We start from the raw sequence: 18,303 nt of genomic DNA, 5'->3' as shown, positions 1-18,303 counted from the left end.
TAACATTGCATAGGACACCACTGAACRCCAACCTCYAATATTCCACAAAACGCAAAGTATGTGCGCAAACCGCATTAACTTTGCGAATGGTTAGCCTGCAGCCGGTTGAGACAGGATATCATCCACGGCTTGCAACACTTCAATTTAAGAGACGGGTATTGAAAAAATATAGCTATTTTAGCAAATCCACTGTGTTGCTGAATAAGACTAAACGGGTTACCACTCGGTAGCACAATTGGACTAACGATGTCCTATTTCAGGCACCAACGATCCGACCCTCCTGTGCGTACCTATTCGTCATCACTATAAGACCTGGTTCCAATCTCAGTTTGTACCAACATTTTTGTAAGAAGAGTAGAAATTGACAAACATGTCATGCGAAAGGCTTTAAATGAGCATCCACAAATCTCATAGAGTAGGTTCGATATTAGTGGAATTATCTAATTTAGTTTAATAATTCTCTAGGCTATTTCGGATTCTCAAGCTATCATAGAATTCGAAATATGATTTATACTTAGTGGTTAATACATAGGCAATCTGTATGCTAAAATATTTGGCACATATTTTTTCAAAGGGCATATATAATTCTACATCCAGTTGATAAAATCTTTCTTCAGACTGATGAGAAAGTTTTTATGCCCCTCTATATTTATTATTTGGTTTTGTATGGAAGATAAATACTTTTAACCTGCGATTGTAAACATTGCTGGAACATGTGAATCAAGTTTTTCCTATATTCTCCGCTTGTTTKTGTATGTCTTTCGCCTTACGTCTTTCGGATTTAATAGCAAAACTCCCTTTTATAAGAAATATATACAAATGTTTGAATTCGCCTGCCGAGGGTTGAGCGTTGTTAGAAACAGCTTGGTCTATAATGTTTTATGTTTTATCTCGCAGAAAATTTCAAACCACGATCAACTTTGTTTATCGATTTATATAAGGAAGGGAGCCTTAGAGGGTTGTTCTTCGAATATTTAGACCGCAAAGATCCACTAGTTAGAGATTAATGTGAATACCATTATATATTCGGTCCATTCAAATATACATATATAGCAGCTGAAAAAAAATCTGTCAGCTTGTCGAGAGTGCAACGTCGAACTGCTGTCGGCTCTTGTGACATTTTTATTGATGTACCACCGTGCGGTGMACTCAATTGACCGAGCGCCTGACCGAGTGGGCAACCAACCTGACTTACACTGTTTGGCGAGCGTTCAACCGAAATAGACACATATAGACAGACAGCGAAGATGTGCCAGCGGCAAAGTAGACAGGGGTGTATGCCTTTTTTCGGTGCTCACAACTATCCGGACAGATATGGGAATACTGTAACACAATAACAACAAAAATAGAATTTGCAACTGCAACAAAAAACTCACAATCCAATACAAAATAGTTAAAGCCGAAAGCGAGCATTAAACACTGGCAAAAAAGGTAGTTGCTGCTTGCACAACAAATACAAAAAYATATGTACGTAAATCCAGTAGTAATCACAACAACAAGTATTTAAGCAATACAGCGACAACTCAACGATTGCATAGAGCTGATAAAAATGAAGTGAGAACGGATGCAAGCGTGCAGTGCAAAAAASCAGCAACAACTACAGTAACAACAAAAACAACAGCAATAACAGCATCAGCAGCAGCAACAACAAGAACAAAAATCACGCAAAAACCCTCCGGCGAACGCTTGCACAGTTGTGAGCTAACGCAGCAGCAACCAAACCAAAACACAAACACCAACAACAACAACGCTGCGCCACCGGAAGCCTTATCGCAGATAGCGGAGTTTGTGCAGCACACACACACACATATATACACATGCAGAAAAGCACATCTTTTGGTTTGGCTGTTTTTGCTTTTCACTTTGCCCACTTCCTTCCTGTCAGTGTGCTGCGGTAATTTAATAGCTAAGGTGTCAAAGGTGCCCCTTGCAGCCGTACTGCATTTGCTGCAACGCGCTGGCAGTGCTTTGGCGTCATTGGCACGCCCGGTGCTCCACAGCCACCATTAACCTGCTTTTAAGCGCAGCTGCCACAACCATTTGCTATTTTGCCCATTTTTTTTTTTTTTTTTGATTTTTTTTCTTCTTTTTTGCTTTCCACTGCTGCAACCACAAACTGTCTTACGCTGAAGTCGTGGATATATTTGATGTGCACTTTTGCGCAATTCGCCGTTTTACACTAATTTCTATATTTTCTAGTTTTTATTTTTTATTCCAATTTTTTTGTTATATTYAAATTTTTTTTTTTTTTGATTTTATGAATTTCTTTTTTTTTCTGCTTGCAAATATTTCCTTTTCTATTTTCACCATGTTGTCCATTCTGTCCACCATTTTTTGTGTGCATGTAAACGACATTTACCCAAAAGTGTGTCAGCTGCAGCAACAACAACAACAATAATTACAACAACAAAACCTAGCGAGTACTGTCCATTCAGTGTTCCGAATCGGCTGTGTGTGCTAGAAGTAGAGCAAAGTGCACAAAAGCTTTGTCAGTGGGGAGTCTGCCAACAGACTTCATAATCAGCATCATCATAACCGGTAACAAGAACAGCAGCAACAGCAACAACAAGTACCACAAGTGCAACAAAAGCAACGGCAATTGTGCTGAACATGCTRGCCGGCTGGTCATTTAAGCATAGCCTCGCCACAACTTTAAATAACCGTTATTCGTCTTAAATTTTTTGCAGCTGCTTTAAACTCTCTCTCTCTCTCTGTCACACCGATCCTCGCACTTCCTGCACTGGTCAACATCAACACGAGCCTGCAATACCCTCTGGCTCTAGCAAGCGRTTCGCCTTCATTGCTGTCTGCCACTCGGTTTGTGGGTGAGTCTCCAATTTGTTCTATATCTTAAATTTTTTTTATTGCATGAAAACGCACAAAATTTCATTCTTCTCTAATTTAGCGTAAGGAAATTAGTTGAAATTTCATTTGGCAATACAATCAATACTAACTTSAGAAAATGGAAAACTTGGAATGTTTTTATACATGAAATTTTCAGAAAGAAATAATTAAGATTTTAGTCTAAAATAATATAAAGTGCTAAAAAAAAAAACTAAGCTCATCATATATTATACATTCTGACAAAAAATTATAAATAACACAMAAACTATTTAATTATTCATCAATATTTATTTTGTCGCCTTCAAAGTAATCCCCACCAGATGTAATACACTTGTGCCAACGATTTTTCCAGTCCTCGAAACATTTATCGTAAGCTCTTTTTGGGATGACCTTCAACTCYTTCAGCGAATTTTGTTTTACCTCTTCGATCGACTGAAACTCGGTTCCACGGARCGGCAATTTCAGTTTGGGGAACAAGAAAAAATCACACGGAGCAAAATCTGGTGAATACGCATGTTCATCGATAACATCCATTCTGTTTTTGGCTTTAAAGTCGGTCAGAATCGTGGCTTTAGGTTTCTGCTTGTTCTTTCCCCTCCATTCCGTTGATGGTTAACTTGTTTGCATGTCAAACTCATAAATCAATTTCTCATCCGCARWTGTACTGGAGATATGAATGTGGGATCGGAATTCTCACGATACAAAATGTCCAAAAACACCTGTTTATGGTACTCGTTTTGGAAAAAAATCAGCTTTACCAGGACGTGAGGAGCAAGAACGCGTTGCATATCAAAAATATCCACCAAAATTATTCGAACGAACTGGCTAGATTGTCGAGCTTTATTGTCATCTCTCCATGGCTCGCCATGTTTATTTTTTTCCCCCCTTAGACACCTTAACATTTCATACAAAATGACCATAAAGCAGATGGAGTATAATTCTTACGATATTATTGCAAGGAATTTAACGATCTACAAAGTGAAATGTTTTTTGTTAAGTCGAATCGTTCATAAGGTATTCGAGGTCAAAGCCTAACCTTAAATCGTAAGAGATAATTTTTAAAATTTTCAAAAATTGTTCACAAAATATTTGATGCCTCAAGTTTTTCTAATATCTTATTTGTCGAAAAACTTAACGGATATACTCATTGTATATACACTGTATGAAGGATTTAGGTCCATTGTATATAAACTTRTCGGACCTAATCTGWGTGGTTTTAGACCTGGCAAATCCGTTATAGACCAAATTTTCACAATACACCAAGTCCTGGAGAAGACCCTTAACAAACAGATCGACACCCCTATTGTCAATTTCAAAGCYATTTCGACAGCGCTGATTGGAGCTGCCTATTTGATGCCATTCCTAAATTTGGAATCCCTGCAAAACTCGTATGATTATGCAGAATGACGTTGAACTCAACCATGAGCTCGTCAATTTGCTCTCGTGCGTCATTTTCAATATAATGTTGGAAAAGGTGATTCCTGCCACGAATCCAAGCCACAGTGGCACTGTTTAATGTAAAAGTGCAATGCTACTAGGATACGCAGGTGATATTGACAGCGTAAAGCTTAACAAACGAACCGTCAAAACAGCCTTTTCCAAGCTAGAAAAAGAAAGARGTTTGTTTTGTGATGAAGGAGGAAAGGCAAAGTACCCGGAGTCCAGATACAAATATGCCTACCATCATGGCACTTATACATATGAAAAAGTTAAGAACTTTGTATATCTCGGAACCAGTATAAATCCTTCAACTAATATACGCCTAGAGAACAAGCGCTGAATAACTCTTGCCAGCACTTGTTGTATTGACTTTTTGATCGGAAAGCATTTAAAAAGTAGATTCCTTGCTYATACCATTCAGCACAGAAATATGGACGATGATGCTCGGAGATRGAAAACACTTGGAGCATTCGAAATAACTGTCTTCGCAAGATCTTTGTGGCCATCAGGGTGAGCGATGAATATCGAAAAAGATGAAACCATRAACCATGTATGAGTGCGGTGTCATAGATATAGTTAAGCGCATAAAAATTCAACGAATGCGCTAGTTAGGCTATGTCTTACGTAAGGTAGATGATGCTCCACCAAAAASCTTCTTCGATTCGATATCCATAGTYGAACAAATAGAAACACGGGCGCTCAATCAATGGAAAGACAAGGGCATAGTGACTTGTCTGCACTTGGGATRTACAACTGGTGKGACCGCGCAAAGAATAAAGGCAACTGGCGAAGTTTTTTGTTCTCGGCCCACGAATTTAGTGTCAAGGAAAAATAATATAGATTTATATATGTACATATATAATATTCTGAGCTAAGAAATGACAAAAAACAAATATTTCCATAGTGAAAGAAATCTTTTAAAATATTCTGCTTATAATTGACATAATTTAATAACCTGTAAATAGTGCAAACATATAAAGGAACTGACAACATTACCATCAAATACGTCGTTTAGTTATATCTTATAATCTGCGCAAATTTTTAAMACATTGTCTGTATACTAATTAGAAAAGTTTCATGTGCAGAGATTCCTTTAAATAGCCATAAAATAACATACWTCTATATATACAAATATCTATGTATATAAATATCCTTACTTCATATTCATAGCAATTTGTATGTTTTGTTACGCTAAGCTTAATGACCGTATTTGTGGCGTCCCGTTACAATTTCCGCCTACTAATTTTCATGATTGATTTCCAAGTCTTAAATACTGTTGTGCATTCCTAAGTTAATCAAATTGTATTATGACAAGCTTATCTTACGCTTTTATATGCTTTATGCAGCTCATTAGCTTTGGCAGTATAGATATCCATACCCAAGAAACATTAACTCGAAGTTTATGGTTTTGATATATATTTAGTTTTTAGTCGTAAACAGAGAAAAAATACATAAAGCGCCAAAGTTTGTATCTTAAGATCATAGCAACATCTCATTACCAACTTCTTTATATATAAAAAGTGTTTTCCTATTTCTAGTTAAACTTCAACTTTTTCTTTTTTATTTCCAAAAAAAAAAAAAAAAAAAAAAAAAAAAAAAAAAAAAAAAAAAAAAAAAAAAAAAAAAAAAAAAACGGCGGGAACAAAGTTGTATACCTACTAAATAAAGTGTGAATCGAAATTTCGAAATTTCCAGAAAAAAGTTTTAAAATATAGCGAATTTCTTCATTATTTTAACTCATTTTTGAATAGCTGTAACTTTTTTTCAACTTCCCCGATTTTTTCAATATTTTTTATGGTTAAATGAAGCTTAAAATCTCACCGTTCCAACACTATATAGTATGACACAATGTGTATGGTAACACTGGACGACTGCAACGACATCTATTGACAAAATGCGAAAAGGCTTTTTCGATTACCCAATATAAGAAATAGGGTTTTACATTTTGTCCGCGGTAAGCTCGGAAGCTACTGAACCGATTTTAGTAAAATTTAGCATGCTGCAAACAGTTGGATCTAATTTAAAAGATAGGTTTATGTCACAGTTTCATTAAAAGTAAATAAATTCACAAATAAAATTATAATTTTCAGCAAAAGTTCAAAAGGGAAATTCATAATATTTTCCATTAAAAAATATTTGTATCAATCACTAGGACTCTCTCTATGTATACGCGAATTAGTACCTCAGTTTTTTTTATAGTTATAACGATCTAAAATTTTGGACACATCATTTTCTTGCCTCGAAGATGTTAATCACTTTAGCATCGAAAAAGTAGAAGAAACCAGGTTTGAAAATCATCGTTTTGTTCTTACAGACATATATRTAAATAGGTCTCAACATCTCTCATACGAATCGTCTGAGAAAATTTTAGTGAATATTTCAGGGTTTTGTTGGAACGGTCAATATAGGTGTTATTTATCTGATAAAATATCTTCATGAAATACAAACTGATCAAAATCGATATCAAAGGAAAGGCGTCTTTATACGCTGAACAGTGCATATTAAGTTTGGCACAAAGTTTGTAACACCCAAAGAGAAACGTTGGAGACACTATGAAGTAAATACTTATATAAAGGATCCACGTGACGAGTTGATTTAGTCTTCTGGGAGGGAATTAGGTTCTTAGTTTTTGCGATTTCGATCTGAAATTTCGCGCAAGTCCGTCCGTTTGTTCTAAATAAGCTGCTAAATGGTCGGACAGCCGCTATCGGACTGCTATAACATATGTTTGCCATATAACCTCATCGATTAAATTCAAGTTCTTTTATGTAATATGTCGTAATTGTAAAGGATATTATATTTGATGTCATTATGTACAAAACTCGATTTCTTTTGCATGGCTGCCGCGGGCATGCTTGCAATAGTCTAGACGTTGAACCCAATTTCGATGGTTTTCAAACATAATTTAACCGATTGTGTTGCGATTTCAAGTGCAATATTCGTACGAAGTTTATTAATCCACCATACACTTGACCGAAGTGGCCAATGGACTGGTCCSTTTCGTGAGATAACACTTTCATCAAACTTGCTTTTCAATAAATCGATTGTGACATTCGCTGTGTGTCTTGTGGTACCGTTCTCTTGGTACCACATATTGTCCAWGTCCATATCATCCAATTCGGGCCAAAAATATTCGGTTATCATTGAGCGGTAGCGACTCCCATTCACACTAACGTGAAGTTTTGAGTTTCACGGAAGAAGTACGGCCCAATGACGCCGGTCCATAAATCGCATCAAACCGTAATGTTTTCGGGATACAATGGTGCCTCATGGAGTACGTGTGGATTACTGCTCGACCAATAACGCATGTTTTGGTTATTGACGAAGCCATTCAGCCAGAAATGAGTCTCATTTCTGAAGATGATTTTTCGTTGAAAATCCGGATCAATTTCAAGTTGGTGCTCAGCCCAATTCACGAACATACCACGATACTGGTGGTCAAGCGGCTTTAKTTTTACGCCAAATTGATCTTATAAGGATGTAGGCCATCCTATAAAATTTGCCACGACGACGCTTAAGATCGACGTTTGAGAGATTGATTTCGCTCTTCCTCAATTGATGGGCTAGCGACAGCAATATTCTTGACATTACGGACACTTCTTTGTTTCACTGCGCACTCTGTTCCAATATGTTTAGAGCCTTCTGTGTTAAAAATTATGCATTTACAGCGAGAAAAATCTACTGGATTATATTAAAACACTTCAAATATGTTTCCATACAATATTTTGCGTCAGTGTAATATTTTTTTTTTTTTTGTGCATTAAAGAGGTAAAGAAATCGTCGCAAATATTTGAATTGCGTGCAGGGGTACAAACACTGCGTTTATTGACATATACTTTGACTTTTTGTATGTATGTACACAAATAATTTGTTAAATCGTTAAAATCAATCAAGCGTGAGGGCGTTTAACTATGTGTCTGCARCTCTGCATGGTTGGTTTCCGGTGATAAATACACAAAGCAACGAATGAATATAATAGTAATTGCTTATACACACATATGTATAAATATATATATATTATTATATATATATACATGTGCATGGCATACGAGTACATACATATATTATATATTCACGTAGATAAATGTTCATTAGTTTCCTTATCTGCGGTTGAGTCGCTTGGCGTTTAACTATCAAACCCTTGCAAATAAAATCTGTCGTTAGCAATTCGCTCTCACCAAACACCAAAACACAAGCACACACACATACTCTACCGCTAGCTTGAAATGTGCAATTCCCTCACAACACACAAATTTATTGGATAACTTGACAATGACGAYGAAAGGAATGTCAAAGTGTTGTATAAAAGTCAGGATACACGCAGCTGCGCCGGGACCTGCTGCGTGTGGGGGCGGTGGGGCGGCATTGAATTGTTGTCACCGCTATTGTCACTGTCATTGTCAACGAAATATTTACATGAATTAATTTAAGCAAAGATATGCGCTGGCATACAGACATACTCATCCACTTGAATTTGCTATATGCTTTTGTCATGTTAAGCGCCTTCATGCATGCTTAGCTCTTTCTACCCGCTCTTTAAGGGATACAACTTACAATGAAGTTCTCACACATGTCTGTATGTGCAAACGCGTACGTGTTCACCAYGTATGTATGCATGTATTGTGTGTGTTAGTATGTCACTTTCAGTTTTTGTTTGATTGCGTTGAAGCATGCGACCAGCGAAACTTTTCTATTGTACACTTTTGTTTGAGCGTTGTATAGCTGACACATATGTAGTTNNNTTATATACATATATACATTGTATACATATAAGTTTTGCATTTTTATAAACTTATAGCAGAAACAGCCAAAAAAGCTACTCTCGTCCTTCCTCTTCCATCCTTAGCGAGCAAAAGGTGYCAAAAGTTGAGCCCGWGGTAAAAACGCAGCAATCAGCCATCTTTGTTTGCTTTCCTTTGAACATTRCTGCCATTGCTCAATACGCATATATACACATCTAAGTTTTCAATTTTAATTTTGATCTCGATTTTGAGTTATTTTAAGAAAATTTCCAACATATTGAAGACAACTTTTATAATTACTAAAGTATATCGAGATTGGCAACCTTGCGTTGTGTGAGAGCAAACAGCTGACACGTTTCTACGGTAAAAATCCAAATGCCGTGTATTCCTATGGCATCCTATGGCAAAGAGAGAAAGGAGTAGCGTTTTCGCTGTTCACTTACACTGCGCGCCCATAAGGTAGGTCGTATCAGCTGACACGAGCCACGAGCTACGGCTCTACGTTTTTGGGTCTACGTTTGTGCTATTACACTTGTATATTTGTAGAAAGTTACCATTGTCTTTTCTAGCAATTATTGATGAAAGAAGTTTTCGGGCAACGCAAATTCATTAAAATGTTTCTCCTAATAATTCGCGTATGAAGTTAAGGTTTCTGGTCTAATTGTATACTGTTATATCTGAACTCAACCGGAAACGTATGTTAGAATATATACATATGTGGTTAATAAGAAGAGTGGAAAATTCACAATACACATAAATGTAACTTAGATATTTAACGTTTATTATAGCCGAACTGTTGTCCCAATTTGATTTCTGATGGTAGTTATAATAGCAAGAATATTCCAGGAAATTATACATATGTACTTCATCAACTCAAACACGATAATGTTTGTTAACAATAGAAGTGAGATCTTATAGAGTGCCGTGATCTTGAACATGCTACTAAGTTTTCACATACACTATCCGATGAAATCTGACCAAGACTGGTTCTGCTTTTTCCTTGATTGATGTTTGAATGAAGTTGGATTTCCATATGTCAATTAGTATTTTTCTGGCAAATTTTGCAGGCAAAAGCAAAAAATGATCGATTTTGCTTGAAATTTTGTATTTCCAAAGGAATCACGGTTACGGAACCATTAATCTTATTACAGAAGTATTTTGGGGAGCCTATTCTATTACAAACACTTGTATTGGAGTGACGTAAATTATTCATTAAAGGTCGTGAAGTCATCTAAAAATTGTATCGAGCGAGTTGTCCAACCACATATGATAATCACCGGCATCGAAAAGTGAAAGAAACAGCGTTTAAAAATCATCGTGTTGGCATTAAATTATAATGCCCAGTTTCACGGAAAGTTATATTGAAAATGGTTGAAAGCAACAAAAGAACTCAGAATTTCACCGCTAGCGAGTCGGAGCACCTAGTGGAACYGGGGGAAATCTCAATCCGATTCCATATTTTTCACAAAAAATAATGTCTTATTTCTTATTATTCTTCTTTTGACAAATAACTGAAGRTTCAAAACAATACAAAACAAAAATCAGCTGTTGCTTAAGTATCCCATTTTCAGTACTTAAGCATAACTTAAGTATGAACTACACAATTTTCCTGTTTTATCTTAAGCACATCTTAAGTATGGACAGTTAAACCGGGCATAAAAGAAGGGTCTCAACATCTCTCACGAATCGACTCAGAACATTTTGCTGAATATTGTGGCCGCGCTAGACTTGTGCCAAACGGCCAAAATTTCTTTCCAAAAGCTATAATACTCCATCACATCTTTGCATGATTGTGACTAACTTTTTGGCCAAACGCAAAAAGAGAGTCATCGCTCAGCCACCATTTTCACCAGATTTAGCTCCCGGTGTATTCTTGAAATTGGATCAATTTTTGGTATGCTCGTATTAGCTCAGGARTTTATTTGCAGGTAAGGATAAAAATTTGAATAAAATATGTCAAAATCGAGTTTTTATGCCAGTCCGGTTTAGATTTGATCAGATTGTACTTGTATATCATATATATACATGCCAATTATTTATATTGACAAAGAGAAAATTCTGCCCCGATTTTTTTTTATTTTAACAAGTAAGGAAGGGCTAAATTCGGTAGAAACCGAAAATTTTATATTCTTACAACTTGCAAGGATCAAAGCCAGAAAATCCGTTAGACTACAAACCGTTAACCAAATGATAGGAATCCAAGCAATTATATAGATATTGAGTTTGAACTTTTTTTAGAAGAATTGTTCTAAGCGAGTGTCGCTATTGTGCTGGTCGAGAAGATATGTATCCTCTGTGCCAAATTGCAGTTCTATATGTTATTTGAGTGCTTAGTTATGGCATTTTATAAGTTTTCTTTAAATAGCGTTTTGTGGATATTGCAGTTGGCGTGGCAGTGATCTTATGGCGCCCATATACGAACTCCATCTTACTTCTTTGCCAAGGTGCATGTGTACCAAGTTTCATCAATTTTTACTCAAGTTACAGATAGCACGGGCCGACGGACAGACAGATTTCAGTTATGCGGATTTCAACTCGTCTCCTCATAAAATAAGCTTATATCAATCTGGCTTAGTTTTATGTGATACGTATGACCGTTAGGTGAATACTTTCACTCACAGAGTCTTTTTAAACCATGTTTAAGGTTTTTAATTATTTAGTTATTGCGGATCAGTGTTCGTTGCACTGAAAATAAAGTGGTAATTAAAATACCGTTTTTCTAGTTACTCTTATTCTCTAGGAGTATAAATGCCATCTTTACCTTTGATTATCCATAGAAAGACTTAAAAAGATAAATATTTCTGTCTAAACTAACATTAGTAATAACAATGTTTGCCATGAAAGTTACCTCTGACAAATATATTTCTACTCACTTCTATAACATCGTCCATACTCATGACCTTCCGGCGGAAATCTTGCAATCAGTATAAAAATTCACCACAGTAGTAAAAAATATACAAAATTCTCAGATAAARTATTTATGAGTGATAAATGAGGCAAATTAAAACTGAAAAATGAAACATTGAAAGCAACCAACACATTTAAAACTGAGATATGTAAACACAAAATTGCTAACCATAACAAAAAAGTTGAATGSTAATGCTAAAACAAAGTATTTGTCATCAAAAGTTCATTAAAATAATTTTTCATATTATTATTTCAATTAGTGAACGCCGGGACACAGCGGCGTATGAGTGACATTCAAATTACAGTAGAATTTAAATTACATATACACACACATACACTTCTACACACACTTAACATTAGAGTACCGTTGACTGCGGAGAAGCATATAAAATTCGTGCTTACTTCACTTACTTTAAGCACGAAATTGGCGAAAGCGAAGGAATAAAGTAGAGAATAAAAAGTGGCTTTAATTTCCACTGTGTCGCGACACGTCGGCTCACCACCAACACTGCGCAAATCTTAAGCGCAAGCAAGAAGAACRAAAGTGGAAAAGAAGAAAGATGGCAAAGCAGAAATAAATTAAGAAGAGAAAGTTAAGAGTGCAAATGCTGAGTTGATGCAGCAAACGTAACGGTCGGAATGGAGATAAAATGAAATGAAGGCAATAAAAGTGCGCAGAACTTCAAGTTAAGAAAGTCGAAGATTTAATTGGAAAATTCTAGTTAGACACGTCATGCACGGATGTACTTGTAGCTAAAAGCGTAGAGGCGCGCGGGGCGCGGACGTGTCGACGCAGATAATAAGACTTGCGTTGAGCATATCCAACAAATCTAACGACGTTGAAACGCTGTTACGGTGATGGAAATTGCGATGCCGGTGGAAACAACGATGCTGTGCCGTTGATGTCGACAGTGACGCCGGCGCAAGGTCGTCTACTATGGCCACGAGCGTATTCCGTAATGTGGATGCTTACGCAGCTTTGATTGCACGCTGGCAATCAGCAATTAGCGCGGCACGACAACAACTAAAGCAATAATAACATGCAACGAAATGGCATAGCCATCAGCAACGGCAACAACAGCCACAACAACAGTGTGTCAATTTGGCTTTTCTTGCCCCGCGCGCGCWCACACAGYACTCACGCTCTGCAACCAAGGAGTAATTAAAGYGGCAACGTTGGCCTGCTCTCCCATACCGCCGCCAAGTCTATGTATGTTACGTGGTGCGTGGCGCTACAGGCAACACTTATTTCGTTGCGGCGTCGCAGTTTAATTCATTTTGTTTAATTTCGGTACGTGTGGAAATGCTGCGGGCTATTGCTTGAGTTGTGGGGCTGGGTTATGGCTGCAAGTTGTTTGTGAGCGCGGCAAAGTCCTTAAAATTGTATTTCCCTGAAAGTGTGATGTGTGTGGTTGTGCGCCGAAAAAGTRCTAGAAACTCGTAAAATAAGACATTTGTAGACTTGATTTGTAAAAGTGAGAATTGTTGCTGCTGCAACTGGTAATTGAGGTGAATAGGTGTCACAATAATTTTTATGGTTGGTGGGGGAGACAAGAATGGGGAAAGTTAAATTCGAACATGAAAATAAGATACAAATAATTTTTTTTTTGTAATTTTTCAAAGAAAATATGCTCTTTTTAACTACCTTAGAAAGGCTCAACATCATTTCTTTGCTAAAAAGTTCGAAATTTATTTYAATACAAATGAAAAGAGTATTTGACATTATAATTAGGTAATTTAGAGGTCATCTCACTTCTCTCCGCCAATGTCATCCAAAGCGTAAAACCTCTTTGATATGTTTAAATTCGGTCCGTTCGCGAATCGAATCGATAAATTTTAGGATTACTAAAACCTTTTTATATGTTCGGATGAGGTTTGATCTTCATAGGCCAATTAGTGTGTGTTGGGCAGTGGTTTGTTTAGGACGCAAARAGTTTATCCGGAAATTTTTACGATGGAAAATTTGTTTGTAATTTTGTATTTCCAACCGAATCTCGGGTACAGGATCGCTAAAAATGTTGGAAATGTTTTGGCGAGTCTACTTTATCACGAACATAATTAAATACTTTAATAATGCGAGTCGTGCATCCTCTACGAAGATAACACCGAAAATGTGAGAGAAAGAATGCTTGCAAATCGTCGTGTTGGATTAAGCGAGTTTTAGTTAATGTTTCGGTTAATATTTTGGTAAATGTTTTTGTAAGCGKTTTGCCTAATATTTTGGGTATAGAGCGGGTCAATGCTAGATTGCTACCAAAATACCTAAATCTTTTACAAAATAATAGCGAGCAGAGGTCGCAAAAGGGTTGCATAGACAAGGCTGACGACCCTCCATTAACCAAACACATCATTACTGGCACCGAAATGGGCATTTATGAAAATGGTGTGCAAATTGGACCACAATCCAGTGAAAGGCGCTTCAAAAATGATGCGAAACCGAAATATACACGTCAAATTCGGACAAAAATCAAGGTTCTTTGTTTGCCTTAATTACTGTGGTGGACTTCAATATGAATATTTACACAGTATTAAGCGATCAATAAGGAACCCTGCTTTTTCAATCTGAGACGTTTAAATGAAGCAAATAGTCGTAAACGACGGAATTTGTGTGCAGAGAATGCATGGACATGTTTATGACTGACTTTTTGGCCAAACATGAAAGGAGAATTATCACTTAGTGCTCTTAATTGCCAGATTTATCATACTGTGATTTTGTTCTGTTTTCAAAATTGATTCCCCTTTCGGGTAATATGAAATTTACTGAAACCATTAATAGTCATACGCTGAGTGCACTGAAGGCCATTCCAGCCGATGCTTATGGAAAATGTATGGAAAGCGTTGTCATGTTAAGAATTGATCACATGGTTTAATATGTGACGCAGGCGTTTTTGTTCGCCGAGARAGGTCTTTACTTCTTAATTTCTTCTCAGTTCGAAGCACCTTTTGGCTAAACTTATTCTGCGTTGGGTTTCGAAACCTTGCTTTGAATCGAACGGCATTGATCACCGTCAGTTTGCATAACCGCATTAGTTTTGCGGGGATACCAAATTCAGCTGGCAAAAGCAGCTTTGAAACCGACGAAGAGGTGGCGTRTGTCGATCTTCGTGTCGCGGGTTTTTTCTAAGAATTAGCGCTTGGGGAATATCTGGTCAAATTTTCCAGGCCTAATGCCACACTGTTAAGGTCCAATCAGTTTGTTAACGCTGTGCTTTAATCTTTCATATAATGCGCTCGATAGAACCTTATAGGCCATGTTGAGAAGGCTTATTCCACGGTAGTTGGCGCAGATGGTTGGGTCTTCCATTTCGTGGATTGGGCAGAACACACTTGCCGATAGAATGGATATCCATCATTTCTAGTTTGTATTTCCGAAAGAAAAGCACGTGGATAGTGCTTCGTGCATTTATTGTCAGACATAAAAACCGAAGTGGTATTGTGGTGCCCGCAAGGTGCATGAACCATATTGCTTTTCATCGCATTGCTCGTATAATACTGGACCTTTCTCTGCATCAGGAATTTCCGCAGAATGACGATTCACAGCGAACAACCWCTGAAAATTTCATCAAGATTGTTTCAGCAAATAAACATTCATTCGTTTGTATGRGAAAAAGAAAAGGKCTATTTTTAGGAGTTTAGGACTTTAGAAAAAACGACACAGCAACACATTTTGCGATTCATTTTTATATATATATAAGGTAAAATCATTTTATCGATTTTTTTTTTTTTTTTTTGAATTAAAAACTTAAAACGGCGTTTGTTTAAAATATAGTTCTTAATAGTAAAACCAGAGTTGTAAACTGGAAATTTAATGTTTTGTGGAAATATTCAAACCCAAAACTAAAATGGAAATAACCAATAAAACTATTCGTAACCACAAACTCAAAGCGAAACCAAAGCATATAMGTACTTACCATAAGTACCTAAGTTTATATGTTGAATAACAAAATAAAAATTCGAGCAAAAAATGCTGCACAAAACGGAAAAAGACTTTTGCTATAACCGTTTTTCGGTTGTTTTCAATTTGCAGCAAAGCAATTGACTCTCAGCTGGCGGGTATTCCATGCGACAGCTGCTTACACAGTCTGACAACGCTTCCACTTGCACAATACGCATTTATAACTGTTTTTCTACAATTTTTCTTTCGCTCGGCAGGAGCCACGTCTGCAATTGATATCAATTGTGCATTTGTGCATTGACCTGACTGGATGAAAGGGCGCGCAGGAGCGCAGAAAAATGGCCACTCACTTGCACGCACACACACATTCGCATGCGCGAACGGAAAATTCAATAAAATCATATTCCTCTTGGAAGCGTTTTATTTATTTTTTCTTTTTTTGTTCAACTTTCACATCCATCATGGGCACAAAGTGATTGCGCGGGAACGCGGGCGTGGGGAAATAATGAAATTTAGCCTGGTCTAATAGAAGTCTAAGTGCATTCAATGAGAACGTRATGTTAATGCAATAAGATTGGCGTTGGTTTGAAAGCTCCTACACACACATATAAAAATAGATGCATGTATGTATGTGTGTGTTCAAGTGAATATTTAAACTAATTGGGTTGGTTATAGACTCCTTATTTCAGCGGTACTTATTTCGTTTGAAAATTATTGTTTATAGTCTTTTTTTTTCATGGAATACTTTACGACCTCAATTACCGCTATAATATGTAATTTTGTTGCTATAATTCGCAATTACGTTTGTGCGAAGAAGTATAAAAGAGAAAGAAGAAAAAAAATTAATTGCAGCTTAATATGAAATTCAATAGTGGTCGTTAAGTTTTTATATACAAAAGTCTACTATAGCTTTAGTTCTTTGTTTTGAACTTACAACCCTCTTCCTTCTCTTCTTTTTCAACTTTGATAAAAATGTGAATACATTTTTTCAGATTCTCACCATGAGATTTCAACAGGAAATGTAAATTTCTCACTCAGGCATCGCACGAATTCACTTGGCAGACCATTATTCCGTTATTGAAGGCAGTGCGACTTAAACACGAAAAAMCTTGCAAGAGTATTTTGATCTGAACACTTTCTTCGGAGATTGCTCAATTGCCTTACTCAACAATTTAAGCCAAATTTCTTAAAAATATCACGTCAAATGAAAAGGTTCTCCAACAAGTATTTGATTCCGAGCGTTCAGCAACAATTTGTTATAGTAGTTCGATATCGACGATTCCAACAAATGATTGATATCGCAAAGACTGAAAGACTATTTCGCRTAACCTTTACAAACAGAAAGACGGATATGACTAAATCGTCTCAGCATGTCACGACGATCAATATTGATTCAAAAGGTAACAAGACTTTTTGAAGCCAGCGCCTTCTATACGTCGACTTAAGCGATAGATTTTGTTATCTCTGTCGATTGTCCAGAGAGAATTTYATCAGCTTTTATCGATTGGAAGTGAAGTTATTGCGTTTTAAGTGTCAGTATGTTTGTGTTATCGGTGCRAAAAAGAGCTTCGAACAAAGAGCCCACATTAAATTTTKTTTCAAAATTSGTAAAACTTTTACCGAAATGTTTCAAAGTTTATGGCAGAGTGTACGAGTRATTTCAACGTTCTCAAAGTGGTCGTGAGGACATAAATGCCGATCAACAAAATCCGTGATCACCGGAAATTCCATCGAAACTCTGTGTGAATTCAATAAGAAACAGCCGAAATAATCATTGAAAATCATGGAAATGGAATTGAACGTCGATTTATCGTATTTCGACGGAATATTTGGGCTTACGAAAGGTGTGTGCACTGTTTCTTCCGCACAAATTGACTGACGATCAAGAATTGCTCAGATCGATCGACGCTCGAGACCGATTATTTGACCAAAAATCACATTTTAACTRTTAACCACTCCCCGTATTCACCATGAGATTTCTTCCTTTTCGAAAAAATGCATTTGCTCACGAAAAAAAGCGCTATGCTGACGTAGAGGCCATTCAAATGGCTTGCACCGGCATACTGGCGGCCATATCGGCCAACGACCTAAAACACTCGTTCGACATGTTTTTAGACCTTACAAAAAGCTGTATTGAAGCAGAAGGGGACTATTTTGATTAAAATAAATTGATTTTGCTGCAAAAACCATTTGTCCTCTTTTTTTTTATTTAAAGTTCTGTTTACTTTGTCTCTAAACTCTTTAACTTAAGCAGTCAAAGCCATTAAAAAAACCACATGACTTTATAAATATCTTTTTCTTGCTCTTTTTGGTGTAAACATCGCTTACGCGGTTATAGTAAAGTTTACAACAGCGCGCCAGTCGTTMTTCCTTTCCGCTGTTTGGCGCCAATTGGAGATTCCAAGTGTAGCCTCCACCTGATCTTTCCAACAGAGTGAAGGACTTTCTCTTCCTCTGCTTCCTCCGGCGAGTAGT

The 18,303-nt window shown here is 36.8% G+C and overlaps 1 protein-coding gene across 1 annotated transcript in view; it reads left to right on the top strand.

Annotated features, from left to right (window-relative positions):
- The first annotated feature begins 2,401 nt into the window (after positions 1-2,401).
- The window catches only part of LOC108966430 (sodium/calcium exchanger 3), a 137,485-nt gene continuing 121,583 nt past the window's right edge, over positions 2,402-18,303 (top strand). The window contains exon 1 of the mRNA XM_018929369.1: positions 2,402-2,825. The gene's annotated coding sequence lies outside the window, so the exon portion shown is untranslated. The remainder of the gene's footprint in view (positions 2,826-18,303) is intronic.

This window comes from Bactrocera latifrons, unplaced genomic scaffold (assembly GCF_001853355.1).
Source record: "Bactrocera latifrons isolate USDA-ARS-PBARC rearing strain unplaced genomic scaffold, ASM185335v1 scaffold_10, whole genome shotgun sequence".
Lineage (NCBI taxonomy): Eukaryota > Metazoa > Arthropoda > Insecta > Diptera > Tephritidae > Bactrocera > Bactrocera latifrons.
Note: the sequence above shows the minus strand (reverse complement) of the source record. Positions and strands in the feature narration are given on the sequence as shown.